The sequence below is a fragment of the Trachurus japonicus genome, chromosome 12 (assembly GCF_045865225.1).
Source record: "Trachurus japonicus isolate A0001 chromosome 12, Traja_1.0".
In the NCBI taxonomy this organism is placed as follows: Eukaryota; Metazoa; Chordata; class Actinopteri; order Carangiformes; family Carangidae; genus Trachurus; species Trachurus japonicus.
The window spans coordinates 21207333-21223064 of record NC_140918.1 but is presented as its reverse complement, the minus strand read 5'-3'; the positions used below and the strand labels follow the sequence as shown (position 1 = coordinate 21223064).

The 15732-nt window shown below is 41.4% G+C and overlaps 1 pseudogene across 1 annotated transcript in view; it reads left to right on the top strand.

Annotated features, from left to right (window-relative positions):
* The first annotated feature begins 3723 nt into the window (after nt 1-3723).
* Nucleotides 3724-15732, top strand: part of LOC146977526 (uncharacterized) — a 13958-nt pseudogene continuing 1949 nt past the window's right edge. Inside the window, exons 1-2 of the transcript XR_015037307.1 lie at nt 3724-6277; nt 6383-6454. The product of XR_015037307.1 is annotated as an uncharacterized LOC146977526 (transcript). The remainder of the gene's footprint in view (nt 6278-6382; nt 6455-15732) is intronic.

Sequence of the window (15732 nt, the reverse complement as noted above, 5' to 3'; positions counted from 1 at the left end):
TAAATATTTGTAATAATAAATAGTATGTTTCAACAAGATTTTTGAGAATGCACTACAAATATCAATTAGCTTTAAGTACGTGTAATAATCAAACAAGTCAACTCAATTTTATTGGACAGTAACTTAACAACTTAAAAAAATCAAGTAAGCGGAACGGACTACGTCATTCCCTGACGGTTGGGACAGAAAGGTGGAGGCAGGCATGGCGGAGCATGTGGCTGACGGGCTGGCGGGCACAGACGCGCAGGAAGAAGTTTTCACCAGGGGGTGCGGGTGGGGGGGGGGGGGGTTCTGTACCCCCCCCCCCCGCCGCACCGTAACACCGCACCTGACAACGTCTCCCAGACAGTAGGCTGCCGTTCTCAAACAGACTCTGGTCTTTAGTGGACCGGTTCTGGCTCCAAATACCCGACCAGGTCCGACCAGTGTTGAAGCCTAGACCCTGGACCCCATGCGGTCGGACTGACGAGCATTATTTGTTTTTATTAATTCTGCGCCGGACCACGGCAAAAAAAAAAAGAAGCCCGTAGTTGTGTTCAGACGTGACAGGTGGGGCACGACAAGCTGGTGATCAGCTGTGGTCACTGAATTGTTAGACTACATTCACTACAGTAGGTCATTTCAATTTACGCATCTGTGTTTTTTCCTTTTTATTTTTATTTTTTATAACATATGCGCATCGAGAGTGAGTGAGTGAGCAAGCGCCAGAGAAACAGCGGGTGCGCACCAGATGATTTCCAACCGGCAAAAACTGAAATGAGACGGTTAAAGAGAGGAAAAACACAGAATATAGGCTTATATGTCCAAGAGACTTTGTCCCGTCGTTAAGACGTGAGGGAGGGAGGACCCAGATGAGGAAACTGTCACTGTCAGCTGCACATCTGTCAGCAGCTGCTCCAAACACTCGTTACAAACTTTATTTTGAAGGGACAGATTAGATTAGATGTTGATTTTGTTAACAGTGACTTTGTTGCACCCAAACATATCGGGTGCTGTCTTATCCGGTACAATCGACCTCCTCCCTCCCCACCAGCCCCCCTCAAGAGACCCCTCTCGCCCCCCTCCCCACGGTGCAGCTTGAAAACTCCTCTTTCTCCAAAGGGGGAGATGACAGATAGAGTCTTAGAACTACTGTAGCCTAATCAAAGCTATATTGTTGCGAGTTGGCTCCGGCAGAAGCTCTGCGCCCGTATGCTTCGGCTGCCTATAGTTTATCAACGTTTTTTCGTCATTCTTCATTAGGATAATGTTAAGTTAATTTTGTGGTGGGGACACAATTGTTAACAAAAAGTGGTTCATCTCAAGTATGGCTTACAATGTTGTGGAACAGAAACAGCAACCACAAATATTTATAATCTATCATTTTATTGTCATCGCAATTTTTCAACTTTCGCCACCAGGGGGTGCTGCAGCCCCTGCCGCACCCCCACTTCCGGCGCCCCTGGGCGGGCACAGCGGATTGACTTGAATATCAACTTGACCTGACGGTAAGTAGCTGATTTTGAACAAATTTATTTTTTAGGATAACATTCCTTAGCATGAAATATCAGTTTACAAACATTACTATCGCGACGAAGCCATTCCTCACCAAAGCTAATTGGCCTTGTTAGCATCTGAATGTCTGGGCCTTAGCATCCTACTATTTTAAGTGAGCCATGGGTTTATTTGAAACACTGTGTAACTTAGCTTGAACATGTTGTGGCTGCATATTTTAAGGTGGAGTCAGGTTTGGCAATACAATGTGTTAAAACTTTTCTCCGTGCTAAGTTAGCCATAGCACCCGTTAATAACCTCGGAAAGATGCTTCACTCGGACTCGCTTTGTAGTTCGGTTTCAGACCACGTGAACGTAAGTTCTCAAGGCGCCAGACCAACTCGGCCTGACCCACGGGTTATGGCTAGACAAGCCCCCGGTCACCGCCACTTTATTTATTTATTTATTTTTTTACCTCCACCTCTCTCTCTACGGCTGTGTGCCGCGTCAACCAGCACCGAAAACAGCGGGTGTACAAGCTCAGAATGCACGCTGCATTTTTTTCCCCCGAGTTCGGCTGGAGGTGAATGTCGGTCTGCTTGAGATATCCGCGGGTTTGGCTGTGTTTTGAGCTGCTCTAACTGTCGGCCTGGTTCACCTGGGTGAGGTGGTCTCGGTCGAAGCGGTGTGTACGGGTTTTGTTGTGAGTTTTTAGCCGCAAACTATCTGAAATGTGGTCCATGTATGAATTCTAACTGTGGACGCCTCCCTCCCATGACGTCTCGGCTCTCGTCTCCTTTTCTCTGTTTTTAATTTCATAATGCTTAAAAGGCATAAATGGAAAGGAAAATATGTTTCTATGGTGTAAATAATAGGATTAAAAAAATTAAGTTATAAGTAATTAAGATTAAACATGACGAAGGAAACGGCAAAAGATAAGTTGCTACATGTGCTGTGCTTGTTTATCGTCGTTGTCTCAAATGTTACTGAACGTCTCAGGCTGGGCTCTTATTAATTTTCCGTGCTGGTCTCCTCTGTCTGTCTCACTCACATGAGCCAGTGTGTGTGTGTGTGTGTGTGTGTGTGTGTGTGTGTGTGTATCTCTCGTAGGCTTATTTTAAAAGTTCACAGTGGCAATTCATAGTGGCTTGTATGTTTGGTGGTTATGGAAAAAAATGCCATGAGTTTAAGAGTTTTTCATGCATTCAACATATTTTCAAAATCTGCTTTTCAGCATGGGAAACAACCGTTGAGGAAGAGTAGAGAGGTAAGTTGTTTGGATTTAATAGTAGCAAAGCACACCGTATATTTATTCTAAGTTATGTTATAAATTTTGTGGGAATATTGACTATATACATCAACTTGCTGTAGCAGGTAACAGAGATTTTTATTGTGGTCACATTTTTTCTTTTTCTTTATGTTACAGAATCAGCGTGGGAGCCACAGAAGTGCACATATCAAGGAGAAAGATACTGTAGAGGGAGGACGAACAGCAGCAGGCCACACTAGAACCCAGATCACCACCACCACCTTGTTGCATGATCATTGCCCTGTGAGCTGCTGGTGCTCCCTATAAACCCACAGTAAGGTAACGGTGTATGGAATGGCAGTGCAAGCTCTGCACATTTGTGGCATCATCGAAGGGGGGACTTCTTAAACACTATCGACTGAAACATGGACATTTTGGTCGTGGACATTATCTGCCTTGTATTCATTTGAACTGTCCATGTTCCTTTAAAACTTGGGGTGGCTTGCGTACACACTTGTATAGATCTCACAAATCAGAGGAAACTGAAAATCAACAAGATGCGATAGCTTTCAAATGTAAAATTTGTGACTCATGCTTTCCAGATACTAAAGATTATTTTCAACACATTAACTCTCATCTTAAAAGACTAGAAACAGTAGAGTGTGTGTTTGATGGCTGCGAGTTCAAAACAAACATATATGGCACTTATGCTACTCATAGAAGTCGAAACCACCAATCTTACTCATGTGATGACTTAAAGGCTGATGTCATTGTAAAAATTCCAATTTCTACCAGTGTTCAACAGAATGAAAGCCATTTTTCATCACTGGAATCAACTGATGATGTGGAGTTGGAAACTACTGTAGATTCAGATTGTGAAGGACATACAAATGCATATGTGGAAATAATTGGTTCTCTCTTGTTAAAGCTAGAAAGCATTTATAATGTCACAGGTAAATGTTTAGATGACTTGGTGGAACAGCTCCAGTTTATTTGAAAAAACATAAAGTGACAGCCTTCTATTGGGTACTTGCAGATGTGCCCTCAGAATTGAGATCCCAATTAACATCAATTAATTTGGCACTACTTTGCAAAGCTAATGATGTTAAGAAATGTGGCTATGAAACTGTCCTGGAGCCTCTCTTGAAGGACCTTATTATATTAGAGGAAGAAGGCATTTTTTTCCCTGCCATTGGCAAAAATATCAGAGGAACAGTTTTTTGTGTTTCAGCGGATAATCTGGGTGCTCATGCTTTGAGTGGTCTGGTGGAAAGTTTTACTGGGCATTACATATGTATTGGGGACCATTCAGACTACCAGCAAAAAGAGGTGCATTCTGGATTTTTTCCACCAAGAACAAGGGAGAATTATGCATCACATGTTCAATCTGTAAAGGAAAACCCTGATCTGGTACATTGTTATGGTGTAAAGAAGGTTTGTCCCTTAACAGAAAAATTGAAGCATTTCTATTTTGTGACAGGGTACCCCCCAGATGTGCTCCACGACCTCTTAGAAGGTGTAATACCATTGGATTTAGCACTATGTCTTAACCTGTTTGTAAAAAAGCAGTATTTCACTCTGTTACAACTGAACAATTTAATTGCAGAGTTTCCATATAATTGGACCGACAAAACTGACCGCCCTCAACCAATCCCACTAAATCTTTCTTCTCGCAGATCTATCGGCGGAAACGCACACGAGAATTGGACACTACTGAGATTGTTACCATTCATAATTGGTACAAAGGTGCCATTAACTGAACCCGCGTGGCAAGTTCTCATGACCTTAAAAGACATTACTGAACTCGTGGTTTCCCGTTTTTACCGAGGACAGCATTAGTTATCTCGATAAATTGATTTCTGAACATCGCCATAAACTGTTAGAAGTGTTTCCTGACTTTAAGTTAACTCCAAAGTTCCATTTCTTAGAACATTATCCGGACATGATAAAATGCTTTGGACCTTTGGTTTGTGTCTGGACGAAGCGCTTCGAAGCGAAGCATAGTTTTTTCAAGCGTACTGTTAGACACACCAACAGTTTCAGAAACATTCTACTCACTCTCACCACAAAGCACCAAATGATGCTGGCTTATCATTTACATGCTGATGCTTTGAAACCTGCATTATGTGTGAGTAAAGTAACTAGTATTCCATTGGCATTGCTGCATTAAGAGATACAGGAGTCTTTTAAAAAAGCATATCCAACACAAACCACAGTGGAGCTGACAAGTGCACTGTCATATCATGGAACCAGATATGCAGTTGGTATGATTTTGCCCCATGGATCTACCGGTGGTCTACCCAATTTTGTGGAGATTTCACAAATTGTGATTGTGGGCAGTGATCTAAACTTCATTGTTAAGTTGCTCAACAGCTGGTATTATGAGCATTTTAGGGGGTTTGTTTTGGAGCACTCTGGGAAGGTGACCCTGCTGGGCATAGAGCAACTTAGTGATACATACCCGCTGACACCATACTGTGTGGGAGGGAAATGTATGGTCAGTTTAAAACGACATGTTATTGTCCAGTATTAGGTGAGTTAAAAGCCTTACCTGTATTTGTTTTTGTACAGATGGACCCTATTGTTGTGAAGGTGATTATTGATCATCATAGTGAGAAGCTCACACTGTCACAAGGGATTCCAGATACAGTGGAGCAATTGCATACGACTGTGAAGGACACTTTTCAGATTCATGAAGAATTCACTCTTCATTACCTTGATGAGGACTTTGGAGATTTCTTCACAATTCATTCTACTAACGAAGTTAAACATAAGGGGACAATCAAAGTAGTTGTCATTCCTTCCATAGTGCTCACAATATCATCACCAGAGACTGAAAATGTGACAGATGTAAGTGATGTGAGTGACACTTCCAGCTTTACTTCAAAAACGTTGCCTTCACAGTCATCCTCTAGTTCTGTAGACTACCAGTCAGATGGCACATCATCAGTGTCATCACAAGATACTATCTTGTTGAGCCCTGAAAGGGCATTGTGGCCAAGTGAAGTTGAGATTCCACTTTTTTAGTTGCAACAGAGGCAGTACTCAGGAATGCAAATGAACTGTTTTTGAAAGATGGCACTGTCCTCAACAACACCCGGGTCAAGTCTGAAATAATGGAAAGGCTGGCAGATTACATGTACAGTTACACTGCCTATCCCACAGGCCTTCAGGTTGGACAGGTTGCAGAAGCCTTAGTCCAAAAACACCCATGTCTAACAGAACCCGGAAGTCGCAATGGGTGGATTGTACAAAATGTACAAATGCAATTCTCTTAAAAACAAGCGTCCTGGTGAGAGGAAACCAGCCCAAAATGTAAAAAAGGCACGCAAAGGGGAAGTGATGTATCTCCCACATTATCCCTCAGGAGAAAGCACTGAACAACAAGAGGAACAGCGGCTCACAATCCTGTCCGAATTAAAGAAGAGAGAGAGGGCGACCGTCAGTGAATTGATGTCCAACACTTTTGCTCATAGAAGACAGGATGTTGTCACTCTTCAACTGAGCATCAGAGAGATCAAAGAAAGGTGGCCGGCCTTGTTTGACATGTCACAGGTGAGATTAAAAATCTCTACAGTTTTATGCAAATGCACCTTGGGCAGCTTGTTTAAACCCTAATCTGTAAATTGGGCCTTGTGCTTTTGTTTTGTCTTTTTTCAGGTCAACGCTGAGTTCAATTGAATTACCACTATAAAGCTTGAGGCCAAATTCATGTTCAAGTTGGACCACTACACCCTGTAATAGCATTTTTACCTGCTTTGTGAGATACTTTCTATGGTAATTATATAATCAAGTTCTTTTGCATTTAAACCACCTAAGACACCTAACCTTCTGCTTTCCCAGACTTCCTTCTGTAATTTGTGAATTCAAATTCCTTTACACTTAACCATCTGTGATGCCCAACTTCCCACTTCCTAATTCACACTCAAACCCCTTTGTATTTTAATTGTATGTCTTGACTCCATACCTCGGGAAACCGGTAACGATACCTTCAAAGACAAAGGTGTGAAAAGACAATCAGGGAAGGGGCCGGCTAAAGAACACAAACACACCCCAGAGGTGGACCTTCCTTTAGCTATAAGTGTATAGGCTTTTCCCATGTTCGGGGTCATTCTTCATCTTGAACCACTCGCATGTTGATTGACCTTTTCTTTGCAAAGGAAATAAAAGTTTGTCGGCCGGCAAGTCTCTATTTCATTCTTCACCAGCAACAGAGAATTTCCACGACAATTTGGGGGCTCGGTCCGGGATCCCTCGGGCAATCGTCTGGGACGGAACGCGGCCAGGGACAGGCCAATCCTGGGAGAGAAAAACCTTCCAGTCTCCAAACCTCAAATATTCTTCTGAGAGGGAGGACTGACCGCGGACGCCCCAGATCGTTGCCGCTGGGATTCCAAGAACATAATTCTACGAAATTCATCTGGTGAGCACTGAAATATTGACATTTAAATTTACTTTCTTTAAAATTGGGTTTAATTTGACATAATATTTCTAATTTTCACTTTATCCACAATTGTGTCTAATCGGTGACCCAAGGTTACTTTTTTAATTGCTGATATAGCATAAATTAAGGGGTTTCGCTTTTATCACTTGTGCGGGCTATACAATATTTTATTATATTGATATACATAACGAAGTGGTCCTTACAGAGACGTCTGTATTGAGTGTTTATCGTGCACGAGCTCCACTGGTATGGGGAGTAAAGTCTCGGTTGAGACAGGGCCTCCGGAGAGTCCGGTTGTGGATATCATGAGAAAGAAATATGGGGATAAAACTTTAAAATATTTAAATGTCTGGACAGCTGAGTTTGGATTCCCAATAGGGGGATCTCTCAGTTTGAAAAATATATCGCTATTAGAGGAAAAACTAAAGAAAAAAGAACAAGATATGAGAAGGAAAAAGAAATTATCTGTAAAAAAATTAGAAACTATAGAAGATCAAAGAGAATGTTTACAGACTTGGAAAATGGAAGCAGATGCAAAAAATAGGAGAATAATGCAAAAACAACTTCCTTTTCCACACGAAAGAACTGAAACCAATGAAAAGCAAGATTTACACACAAAAAGAACACCAGACTCGCAGATTTCTTCTTCTCTGTTTTCACAGTTGGCGGCTTTGAAGCTGGATCCTGACCTCGACGGCAACCCACCCCCCCATCCTTCAGCTCCGCCACCATACAACTCTATGACAACCAACGAGAGAAAAGAAACAGAGGCCTTCAACATGACACAACAAACAAATTCGGGAGAAGCTCATCCTGATGCGCCTGTTCAAACAACAAATTCTTCGGACAAACCACCTTCTCCAATCGCACATAGACTACGCCACCCCAATCAAGATGCAGCCTTCAACATGCCAATGGTTGAGGTCTCTGGACCAGAAGGAGCAACACTGGTTTTCCGTGCATGGACTTCTGCTGACATCACAGCAGCTTCTCAACACCTGCCCAATCCCACAGCATCAGGTAAAATATTTGCTGAGCAATTCCTCACATTTTGCCAGGAGTTTAAACCAACCACAAACGAACTAAAAAGACTCTTAATCACCAAAATGAAACCAACAGATTGGCAAAAGATAGCAGGAAAGTTTCCACAAATTGACATCCGTTGTAAACACATCACATGGGAAAATGAACATAATTATCATTATAGAGATATTGTCCGTGATCTCTGTAATGCATTCATCCAAGCTTTTCCTATAAAAGTTAACATGGAGAAAATCACCGCCTGTAAGCAAAAATATGGTGAAAACCCAGATGAATATCTCACTCGCCTGACACAGATATTCAACACCTACAGTGGCCTTCAACTACCTGATGAAACAAACACTACTCCAGATGTGGGAGAAATCCATCTCTGCAGTTCTTTCTTGAATGGACTAAAACCAGAAATTGCCTCAGCTCTTAAAAACTCCTGCATTGGTTGGAATGATGCACGCCTGTCAGAACTACGCAGACACGCCATACATGCTTATGAACAAATACTCTCTAAGAAAAAGAAGAAAGAAGAGACAACACAAAAGGAACTTCACATGGCAGCAATGACCATGTATAACACAGTCTGAGACTACAGACAACCACACCATGGACACAAACAACAAAAACATAGCCGAGACAAGAAGTGGGAAAACAGTGCTAACAGATTTCCAAGAAGAATTCCCAATGATGTCTGTTACCGCTGTGGCCAAACTGGACATTGGAAACGTGACTGTCCCACATTAACATCACAAATTCCAGAGAACACATCAGATTGACGATGGCAGGGGGTTGTCAGAGAGAGATGGAATCCTGCTGACGAGCTCAACCAACCTGTGAATCCAAAAGGAGGTACTGCACCACACTCACACATACATACTGAACATATTGACAAAGAACCTATTAAGAGTTCAGACGAAATTGCTTTAACATATGTTCAATACACTTCTGATCATTTCAAAAGGTTTCCCAAACATACATTGACCATTGCTGAACAAAATGTTGTATTCTTAGTTGATTCAGGAGCTACACATTCTGTAATAAGAGCTCTAGAATTCACTACAAAACCAAAACTTAGTGGAAATCATGTGTATTCTGTTGGTTCATCAGGTCAAACAATCAGAGAGAACATTACTGAGAACATTACTGAACATTAGTGTCTTTCACACTCCTTTGTTCACCAAAGTTCAGATTTGCTCTATGCATATCAATGGAAATTGCAGGAACTAACAGTCGCTTCTGAACTACTCACAGAAGCTAAAAAGACAGTTTTAACAACTGCAACTGATTTCATGACACCAGAGGATTTGCATTGTATCTCTCACGTGTCCCCAGAACCTGATGAGCCATTTGAGGAAAGCTGGCAGAGAGAGAGATTTGACAAGCTTAAACTATCACACATATATTGGACACAACACAGATGTGCTATATCAATCTCTCTCACATCAGCTCAATCAAACATGTATACCATAACTGATTCAGTCCCACACATAGCACTTGCAAAACACACATCAGATAACTGGGAAGATTTGGGTCCATTCATAAAATCATGTCAGCGCGCAGCCGATTGGCAAAAGACACGTGATCAATCAATTTTTTTTTCACCAACATTGCAGTGTTATTGTAAAGGTTTAACATCTGTTGTGCACACTACAAAAACAATCCAGCTGGTACCTGAAAGCACTTCTAAATCTTTTTCTTTTTTGTCTGAGGAACAAGCTGCAGCTATCACCGCCCTACAGGATGTCCCTAAGACACTGTGGGCTGTTAATAAGTATGATGTTGGCCTCATCAAAAACTGTGAACCTGTTGTCATAACTCCAAAATCTGACTTTAGACCTTGCAAGGCTCAATATCCACTAAAACAAGAAGCCATCGATGGCATAACGCCAGTTTTTGAGTCTCTTAAAGCAGCAGGAGTAATTGTTCCCTGTGATGACTCTCCAGTGCGCACACCTTTGTTCCCTGTCAAGAAAATTAGGGATAAGAATCAACCAACTGAATGGCGTTTTGTTCAAGATCTACAAGCAGTTAATGCAGCAGTCCAACCCAGAGCTCCTAATGTTCCAAATCCTTACACCATCTTGTCCCAAGTCCCACCTAATGCAAAATTCTTTTCAGTGGTGGATCTTTCTAATGCTTTCTTCAGTGTTCCAGTCCATCCAGACAGTCAATTCTGGTTTGCTTTCAACTTCAATGGACGAGGATACACATTCACTCGCTTGTGTCAAGGTTATTGTGAAAGTCCCACAATTTACAATGAGTCTCTCAAACAAAGTCTTGAATCTCTTGCTCTATCTCCAGATACTGCTTTGCTTCAGTATGTAGACGACCTGATGATCTGCAGCCCAACCAAAGAACAATGCGAAGCCAACACAGTCAAACTCTTGAAGCATCTGGCTAAGACTGGTCACAAAGCCAGCTTATCCAAACTGCAATTTGTCCAGGAAAAAGTGATTTTCTTAGGTCATGTTATCACTTCTGAAGGGAAAACTCTTTCACCAAAAAGAGTAGACGCGATTCAAAATATTCCAAAGCCCATCACAAAAAAACAAATGATGTCATTTCTTGGCATGTGCTCTTATTGCAGACAATTCATTTCAAACTATGCCATTCTTGAAGCTCCACTCACTTCCCTCATCCATGGCAAAAATCTGCAACCCCAAAATAAGATCACATGGACACCTGAAGCTGAACAATCTTTCAATGAACTAAAACTTGCCTTACAGACCACTCCAACTTTGGGACTACCTGACCCTACAAGACCTTTCACTCAAACAGTAGATGAAAAGAATGGATGTATGACCTCTGTTTTGTTGCAGGATCATGGGAACAAACTACGCCCTGTAGCTTATTTTTCTTCAAGACTAGATCCTGTGGCTGCAGGTCTTCCAAGATGTCTCAGAGCTGTAGCTGCTGCTGAAAAGGCAATTATGTCCTCCAGAGACATTGTGGGTTATTCTGATGTAACTCTCCTGGTTCCACATGCTGTGTCCATGATTTTACTTGAACAGAAAACTTCTCATCTCTCCACAGCACGATGGCTAAGATACAACACTGTGCTCTTAGACATGCCTAATATCACTGTTAAAAGATGTAATGTTTTAAACCCTGCCACTCTCCTTCCCACACCAGACGATGGACAAGAACATAACTGTGTTGCTGTCCTCCAACAGGTTTGCTCTCCAAGACCAGATCTACAAGAAACACCATTGATTAACTCTGATTTGGTTGTCTTTGTAGATGGATCTGCTTCACGTGACCCACAAACTGGTCGCAACAGAGTTGGATTTGCTGTTGTCACTAATCATGAAACTCTCATTTCAGATTCTCTCCCCTCTCACTATTCTGCTCAAGCCGCAGAACTGATAGCATTGACAGAGGCATGCAAACTGGCAAGCAAAAAATCTGTAACTATTTACACTGACTCTAGATATGCATTTGGTGTTGTACACGATTTTGGTACTCTGTGGAAACACAGACAATTCTTAAAATCTGACGGAAAGCCCATTCTCAATCACGACAAGGTTGCAGCTCTGCTAGATGCCATTTTACTCCCAAACTCAATTGCTGTTTGTAAATGTCTTGCTCATACAAATAACTCAGACTCTGTCTCTTTAGGGAACGCGAGAGCCGATGCCGCTGCAAAAAGAGCTGCTCTTCAGCCCACCATCCTTAATCCTTTGCTTGTTTCAACTCCAGTCTCTATACCCAGCTCCCTTGAAGCTTTGCAGTCCTTTGCCACACCACAAGAAAAGACGTTGTGGAAACGCTGTGGTGCCACACAGACAGACGCAGTGTGGCGGGGACCTGACGACAAACCATGTCTGCCTAAACATTTTTTCCCTCACTTTGCAAAATTGACACACGGACTGGACCATGTGTCAAAAGGGGGAATGTTGGATATCATAACTCAACACTGGTTCACCAAAGGTTTTTCAGCTCATGCGCAGAAGTTTTGTCAATCATGTATGGTTTGTGCAACGCATAACACAGGTAAAACCAAAACAATCTCACACGCCGCCCATCCACCACCAGACAGACCATTTGAACATTTGATGATGGACTTCATAGAATTATCACCAACAGAAGGGAAAAAATATTGCCTGGTGATGGTTGATATGTGGTCAAAATGGGTCGAAGCATTTCCAGCAAAACACCCAAGCAGCCAAGTGGTAGCAAAAGCTTTGTTAACAGAAATCATCCCTAGATGGGGAATACCAACCAAATTGAGCAGTGATAATGGTTCACATTTTGTCAATTCTGCAATAACCCAAATCAGTGAATTTCTTGGCATTGATCTCAGGCAACATTGTGCATATCATCCTGCCAGTGGAGGTGCTGTTGAAAGAGAAAATGGCACTCTGAAATCAAAATTAGCAAAATGTTGTGAAGAAACGGGACTGTCGTGGACAAAAACTCTGCCTGTTGTTTTAATGCACATGAGAATGAGAAAGAGATCTAGAGCAAACATGAGTCCTTTTGAAATCCTTTTTGGCAGACCCCCGTCCCTTGGAGTGGAACCTGCATCCAGGCCACTCCCCTCCACTGGCTTATGTGAGAATGACATGTTACAGTATTGCAAAAGCTTATCTTCCACTCTCTCTCAAATCTCTCAACAGGTGAAGTCAGCCCTTCCATCACCAGCTTCCACATCACTCCATGACTTCCAACCTGGTGACTGGGTGGTAGTAAAGGACCTGAGAAGGAAACACTGGCATTCCAAACGCTGGCGTGGTCCATTCCAGGTGCTCCTGACAACACATACTGCTGTGAAGATCGCTGAGAGAACAACGTGGGTCCACGCCAACCACTGCAAAAAAGTTCCTGAGCCAACAGAGGGACACATACACATACACATACAAACCTGCCAAGACTGTCATACTGACCAAAGGACAAAATGCAACATTCAGCTGTACTGTTTATCCCGAAATTTGGGGATCAGGCCAAATTCGTGCATATTATGCCAAATATAACAAATACCTATGCAGAGACCCCTGTGGTCCGCATGACTGGCGTTCAGTTGTGACCGCCACTGATAAAACTCTTGCCCCAAACAGAGATCCTCGCTTCGCAATAACAAGAATTCCACATTCCAACGGAGCCCAAGTCACCATTTCTGAGATTAGAATCACCGATGCAGGTACATATTGGTGTGGAATCCATTACCCAAGCTCTGATATGTACAGACAACTCAGAATCATAGTCAATCAACCACCGAACTCATACGACTCTCCACTTAACACACTGTCAAGTGTTAAGACTACCTCACCAACCTCTGAGACAAAGGACTATCACCCGGACAACTTAAGCATCACTGAGTACAAAGATGACACAGCGCAACAAGCCCTCAGACAATGCAATGGCAACAGTGCATGTGCCCTTGCTCTTTTACACAAAAAAGAGTTGAAGATTCCTGGTGACTGTTGGATTTGTCATGCCTTAGCAGCTAGATGGAAAGCCAAACCCCTTACAGCAAATGATGTGTTGCAGGGTCACACGAAAGAATCTTGGGGCAAAGAAGATCATGGTAAATGCACTGTTCCTTTAGGAATGATGACATTGTTAATTACCGGCCATCAAATTAGGAATAATGTCTCAATTACTCCACATCCCAATATTACCTGTACTGATTCTCATTCAACCCCTAATAACATGGCATTTGAAGTTCCTCTACAACATGCAGAGACTTGTGTTTGTTCAGCATCATCATCAGGTCCTTATCTAGGACAATCAAATTGTCAAACTAAAATATTTGTAAATACAACAGCATCAACTAATTGTTCTCATAGATGGTCTAATAATACCCTAACAAGATTTGTCTGTCCATTTAAACAACTTTCATCCCAACCAGGAATAATGTGGTCTTGCGGCAGAAAAGCTTATCATAATTTGCCTTCTCAATTTCAATGGTCCGGTTGTTGCCACCCATCAATAGTTACAACTAATACAGAAATCTTCCTTAAGAAGACTCCTAATATCAATGTTCAATCTACTATGCATTTCCAAGATCACAGAGATATTCCCGGTATTCCCTCGAAATTTGACGGTTATGTATTAGCTGATCCGTGGACTTCCCCTAGTGCTACTGTTGGCTGGTCTCTGTTTTTAGGAGGTGGAACAACTGCAGCACTAAACAAAATTAATGGAATAGCCTGGTCTGTTCTCTCCTTAGCAAACCACACTGAAGCAGCTTTTACTCTAGTGAATACTGAAATGTCTGCAATTAGAACAGCAGTTATTCAACACAGGCTTGTTCTTGATATCATTCTAGCTGAAAAAGGAGGTATTTGCAAAATGCTCAATGTCTCTTGTTGTTTTTATGTCCCTGATGAATATGAGAACATCACCAACATTATCCAACACATGCAAGATGCCATTCAACCCCCACAAATTGCAGATGACTCATGGTTCTAAAACTTTGGGGCCAAGGATGGTCATCATGGTTTTTAACAATGATTATCCCAGTTGTAATTATTCTCTTTTTACTCTGCACCATAATCCCATGCATGTTAAAATGGCTTTCTAACATGTTCACCAAGAAGATAATCGAATCCTCTACATATGTTCATGTGAACGTCAACAATGATCATCAAAGTTCAAATCCTGATCCCTACTGTTATTCCAGCTCAGACTCTGACTTTGATGACGACATTTTGTAAATAATACTTTTTTTTTTTTTTGTTTCTTCTTTTGTTTTATTGTGTTTTGTTCTTGTATTATTCTATTTTTCTTAGTTTTGTCTTTTAAAATTTTTATCTTATTTTTTATCTACTTTTACTCTACTATTTTTTACATTCAATTTTTAACTTACTCCCTTTCAATTTAATTTTATTAGCATTATTATTACTTTTTTTATTACTGTTATCTTTTTTTTTTACTCTTCTTTTCTAAACAACTGCCATGATGATACATTTTAAAATCCATGTGAATTAATGTATCGGATAATTAAGTCGTAATAGTTTTGAAGATGTAATTATTTTCTTTTTTTCCTTTTCTCTTATCATTTTTATTTTATTTCATTTTATGATTAATTAATAATCAAAAGGGAGAAATTGTAATAGCATTTTTACCTCCTTTGTGAGATACTTTCTATGGTAATTATATAATCAAGTTCTTTTGCATTTAAACCACCTAAGACACCTAACCTTCTGCTTTCCCAGACTTCCTTCTGTAATTTGTGAATTCAAGTTCCTTTACACTTAACCATCTGTGATGCCCAACTTCCCACTTCCTAATTCACACTCAAACCCCTTTGTATTTTAATTGTATGTCTTGACTCCATACCTCGGGAAACCGGTGACGATACCTTCAAAGACAAAGGTGTGAAAAGACAATCAGGGAAGGGGCTGGCTAAAGAACACAAACACACCCCAGAGGTGGACCTTCCCTTAGCTATAAGTGTATAGGCTTTCCCCATGTTCGGGGTCATTCTTCATCTTGAACCACTCGCATGTTGATTGACCTTTTCTTTGCAAAGGAAATAAAAGTTTGTCGGCCGGCAAGTCCCTATTTCATTCTTCACCAGCAACAGAGA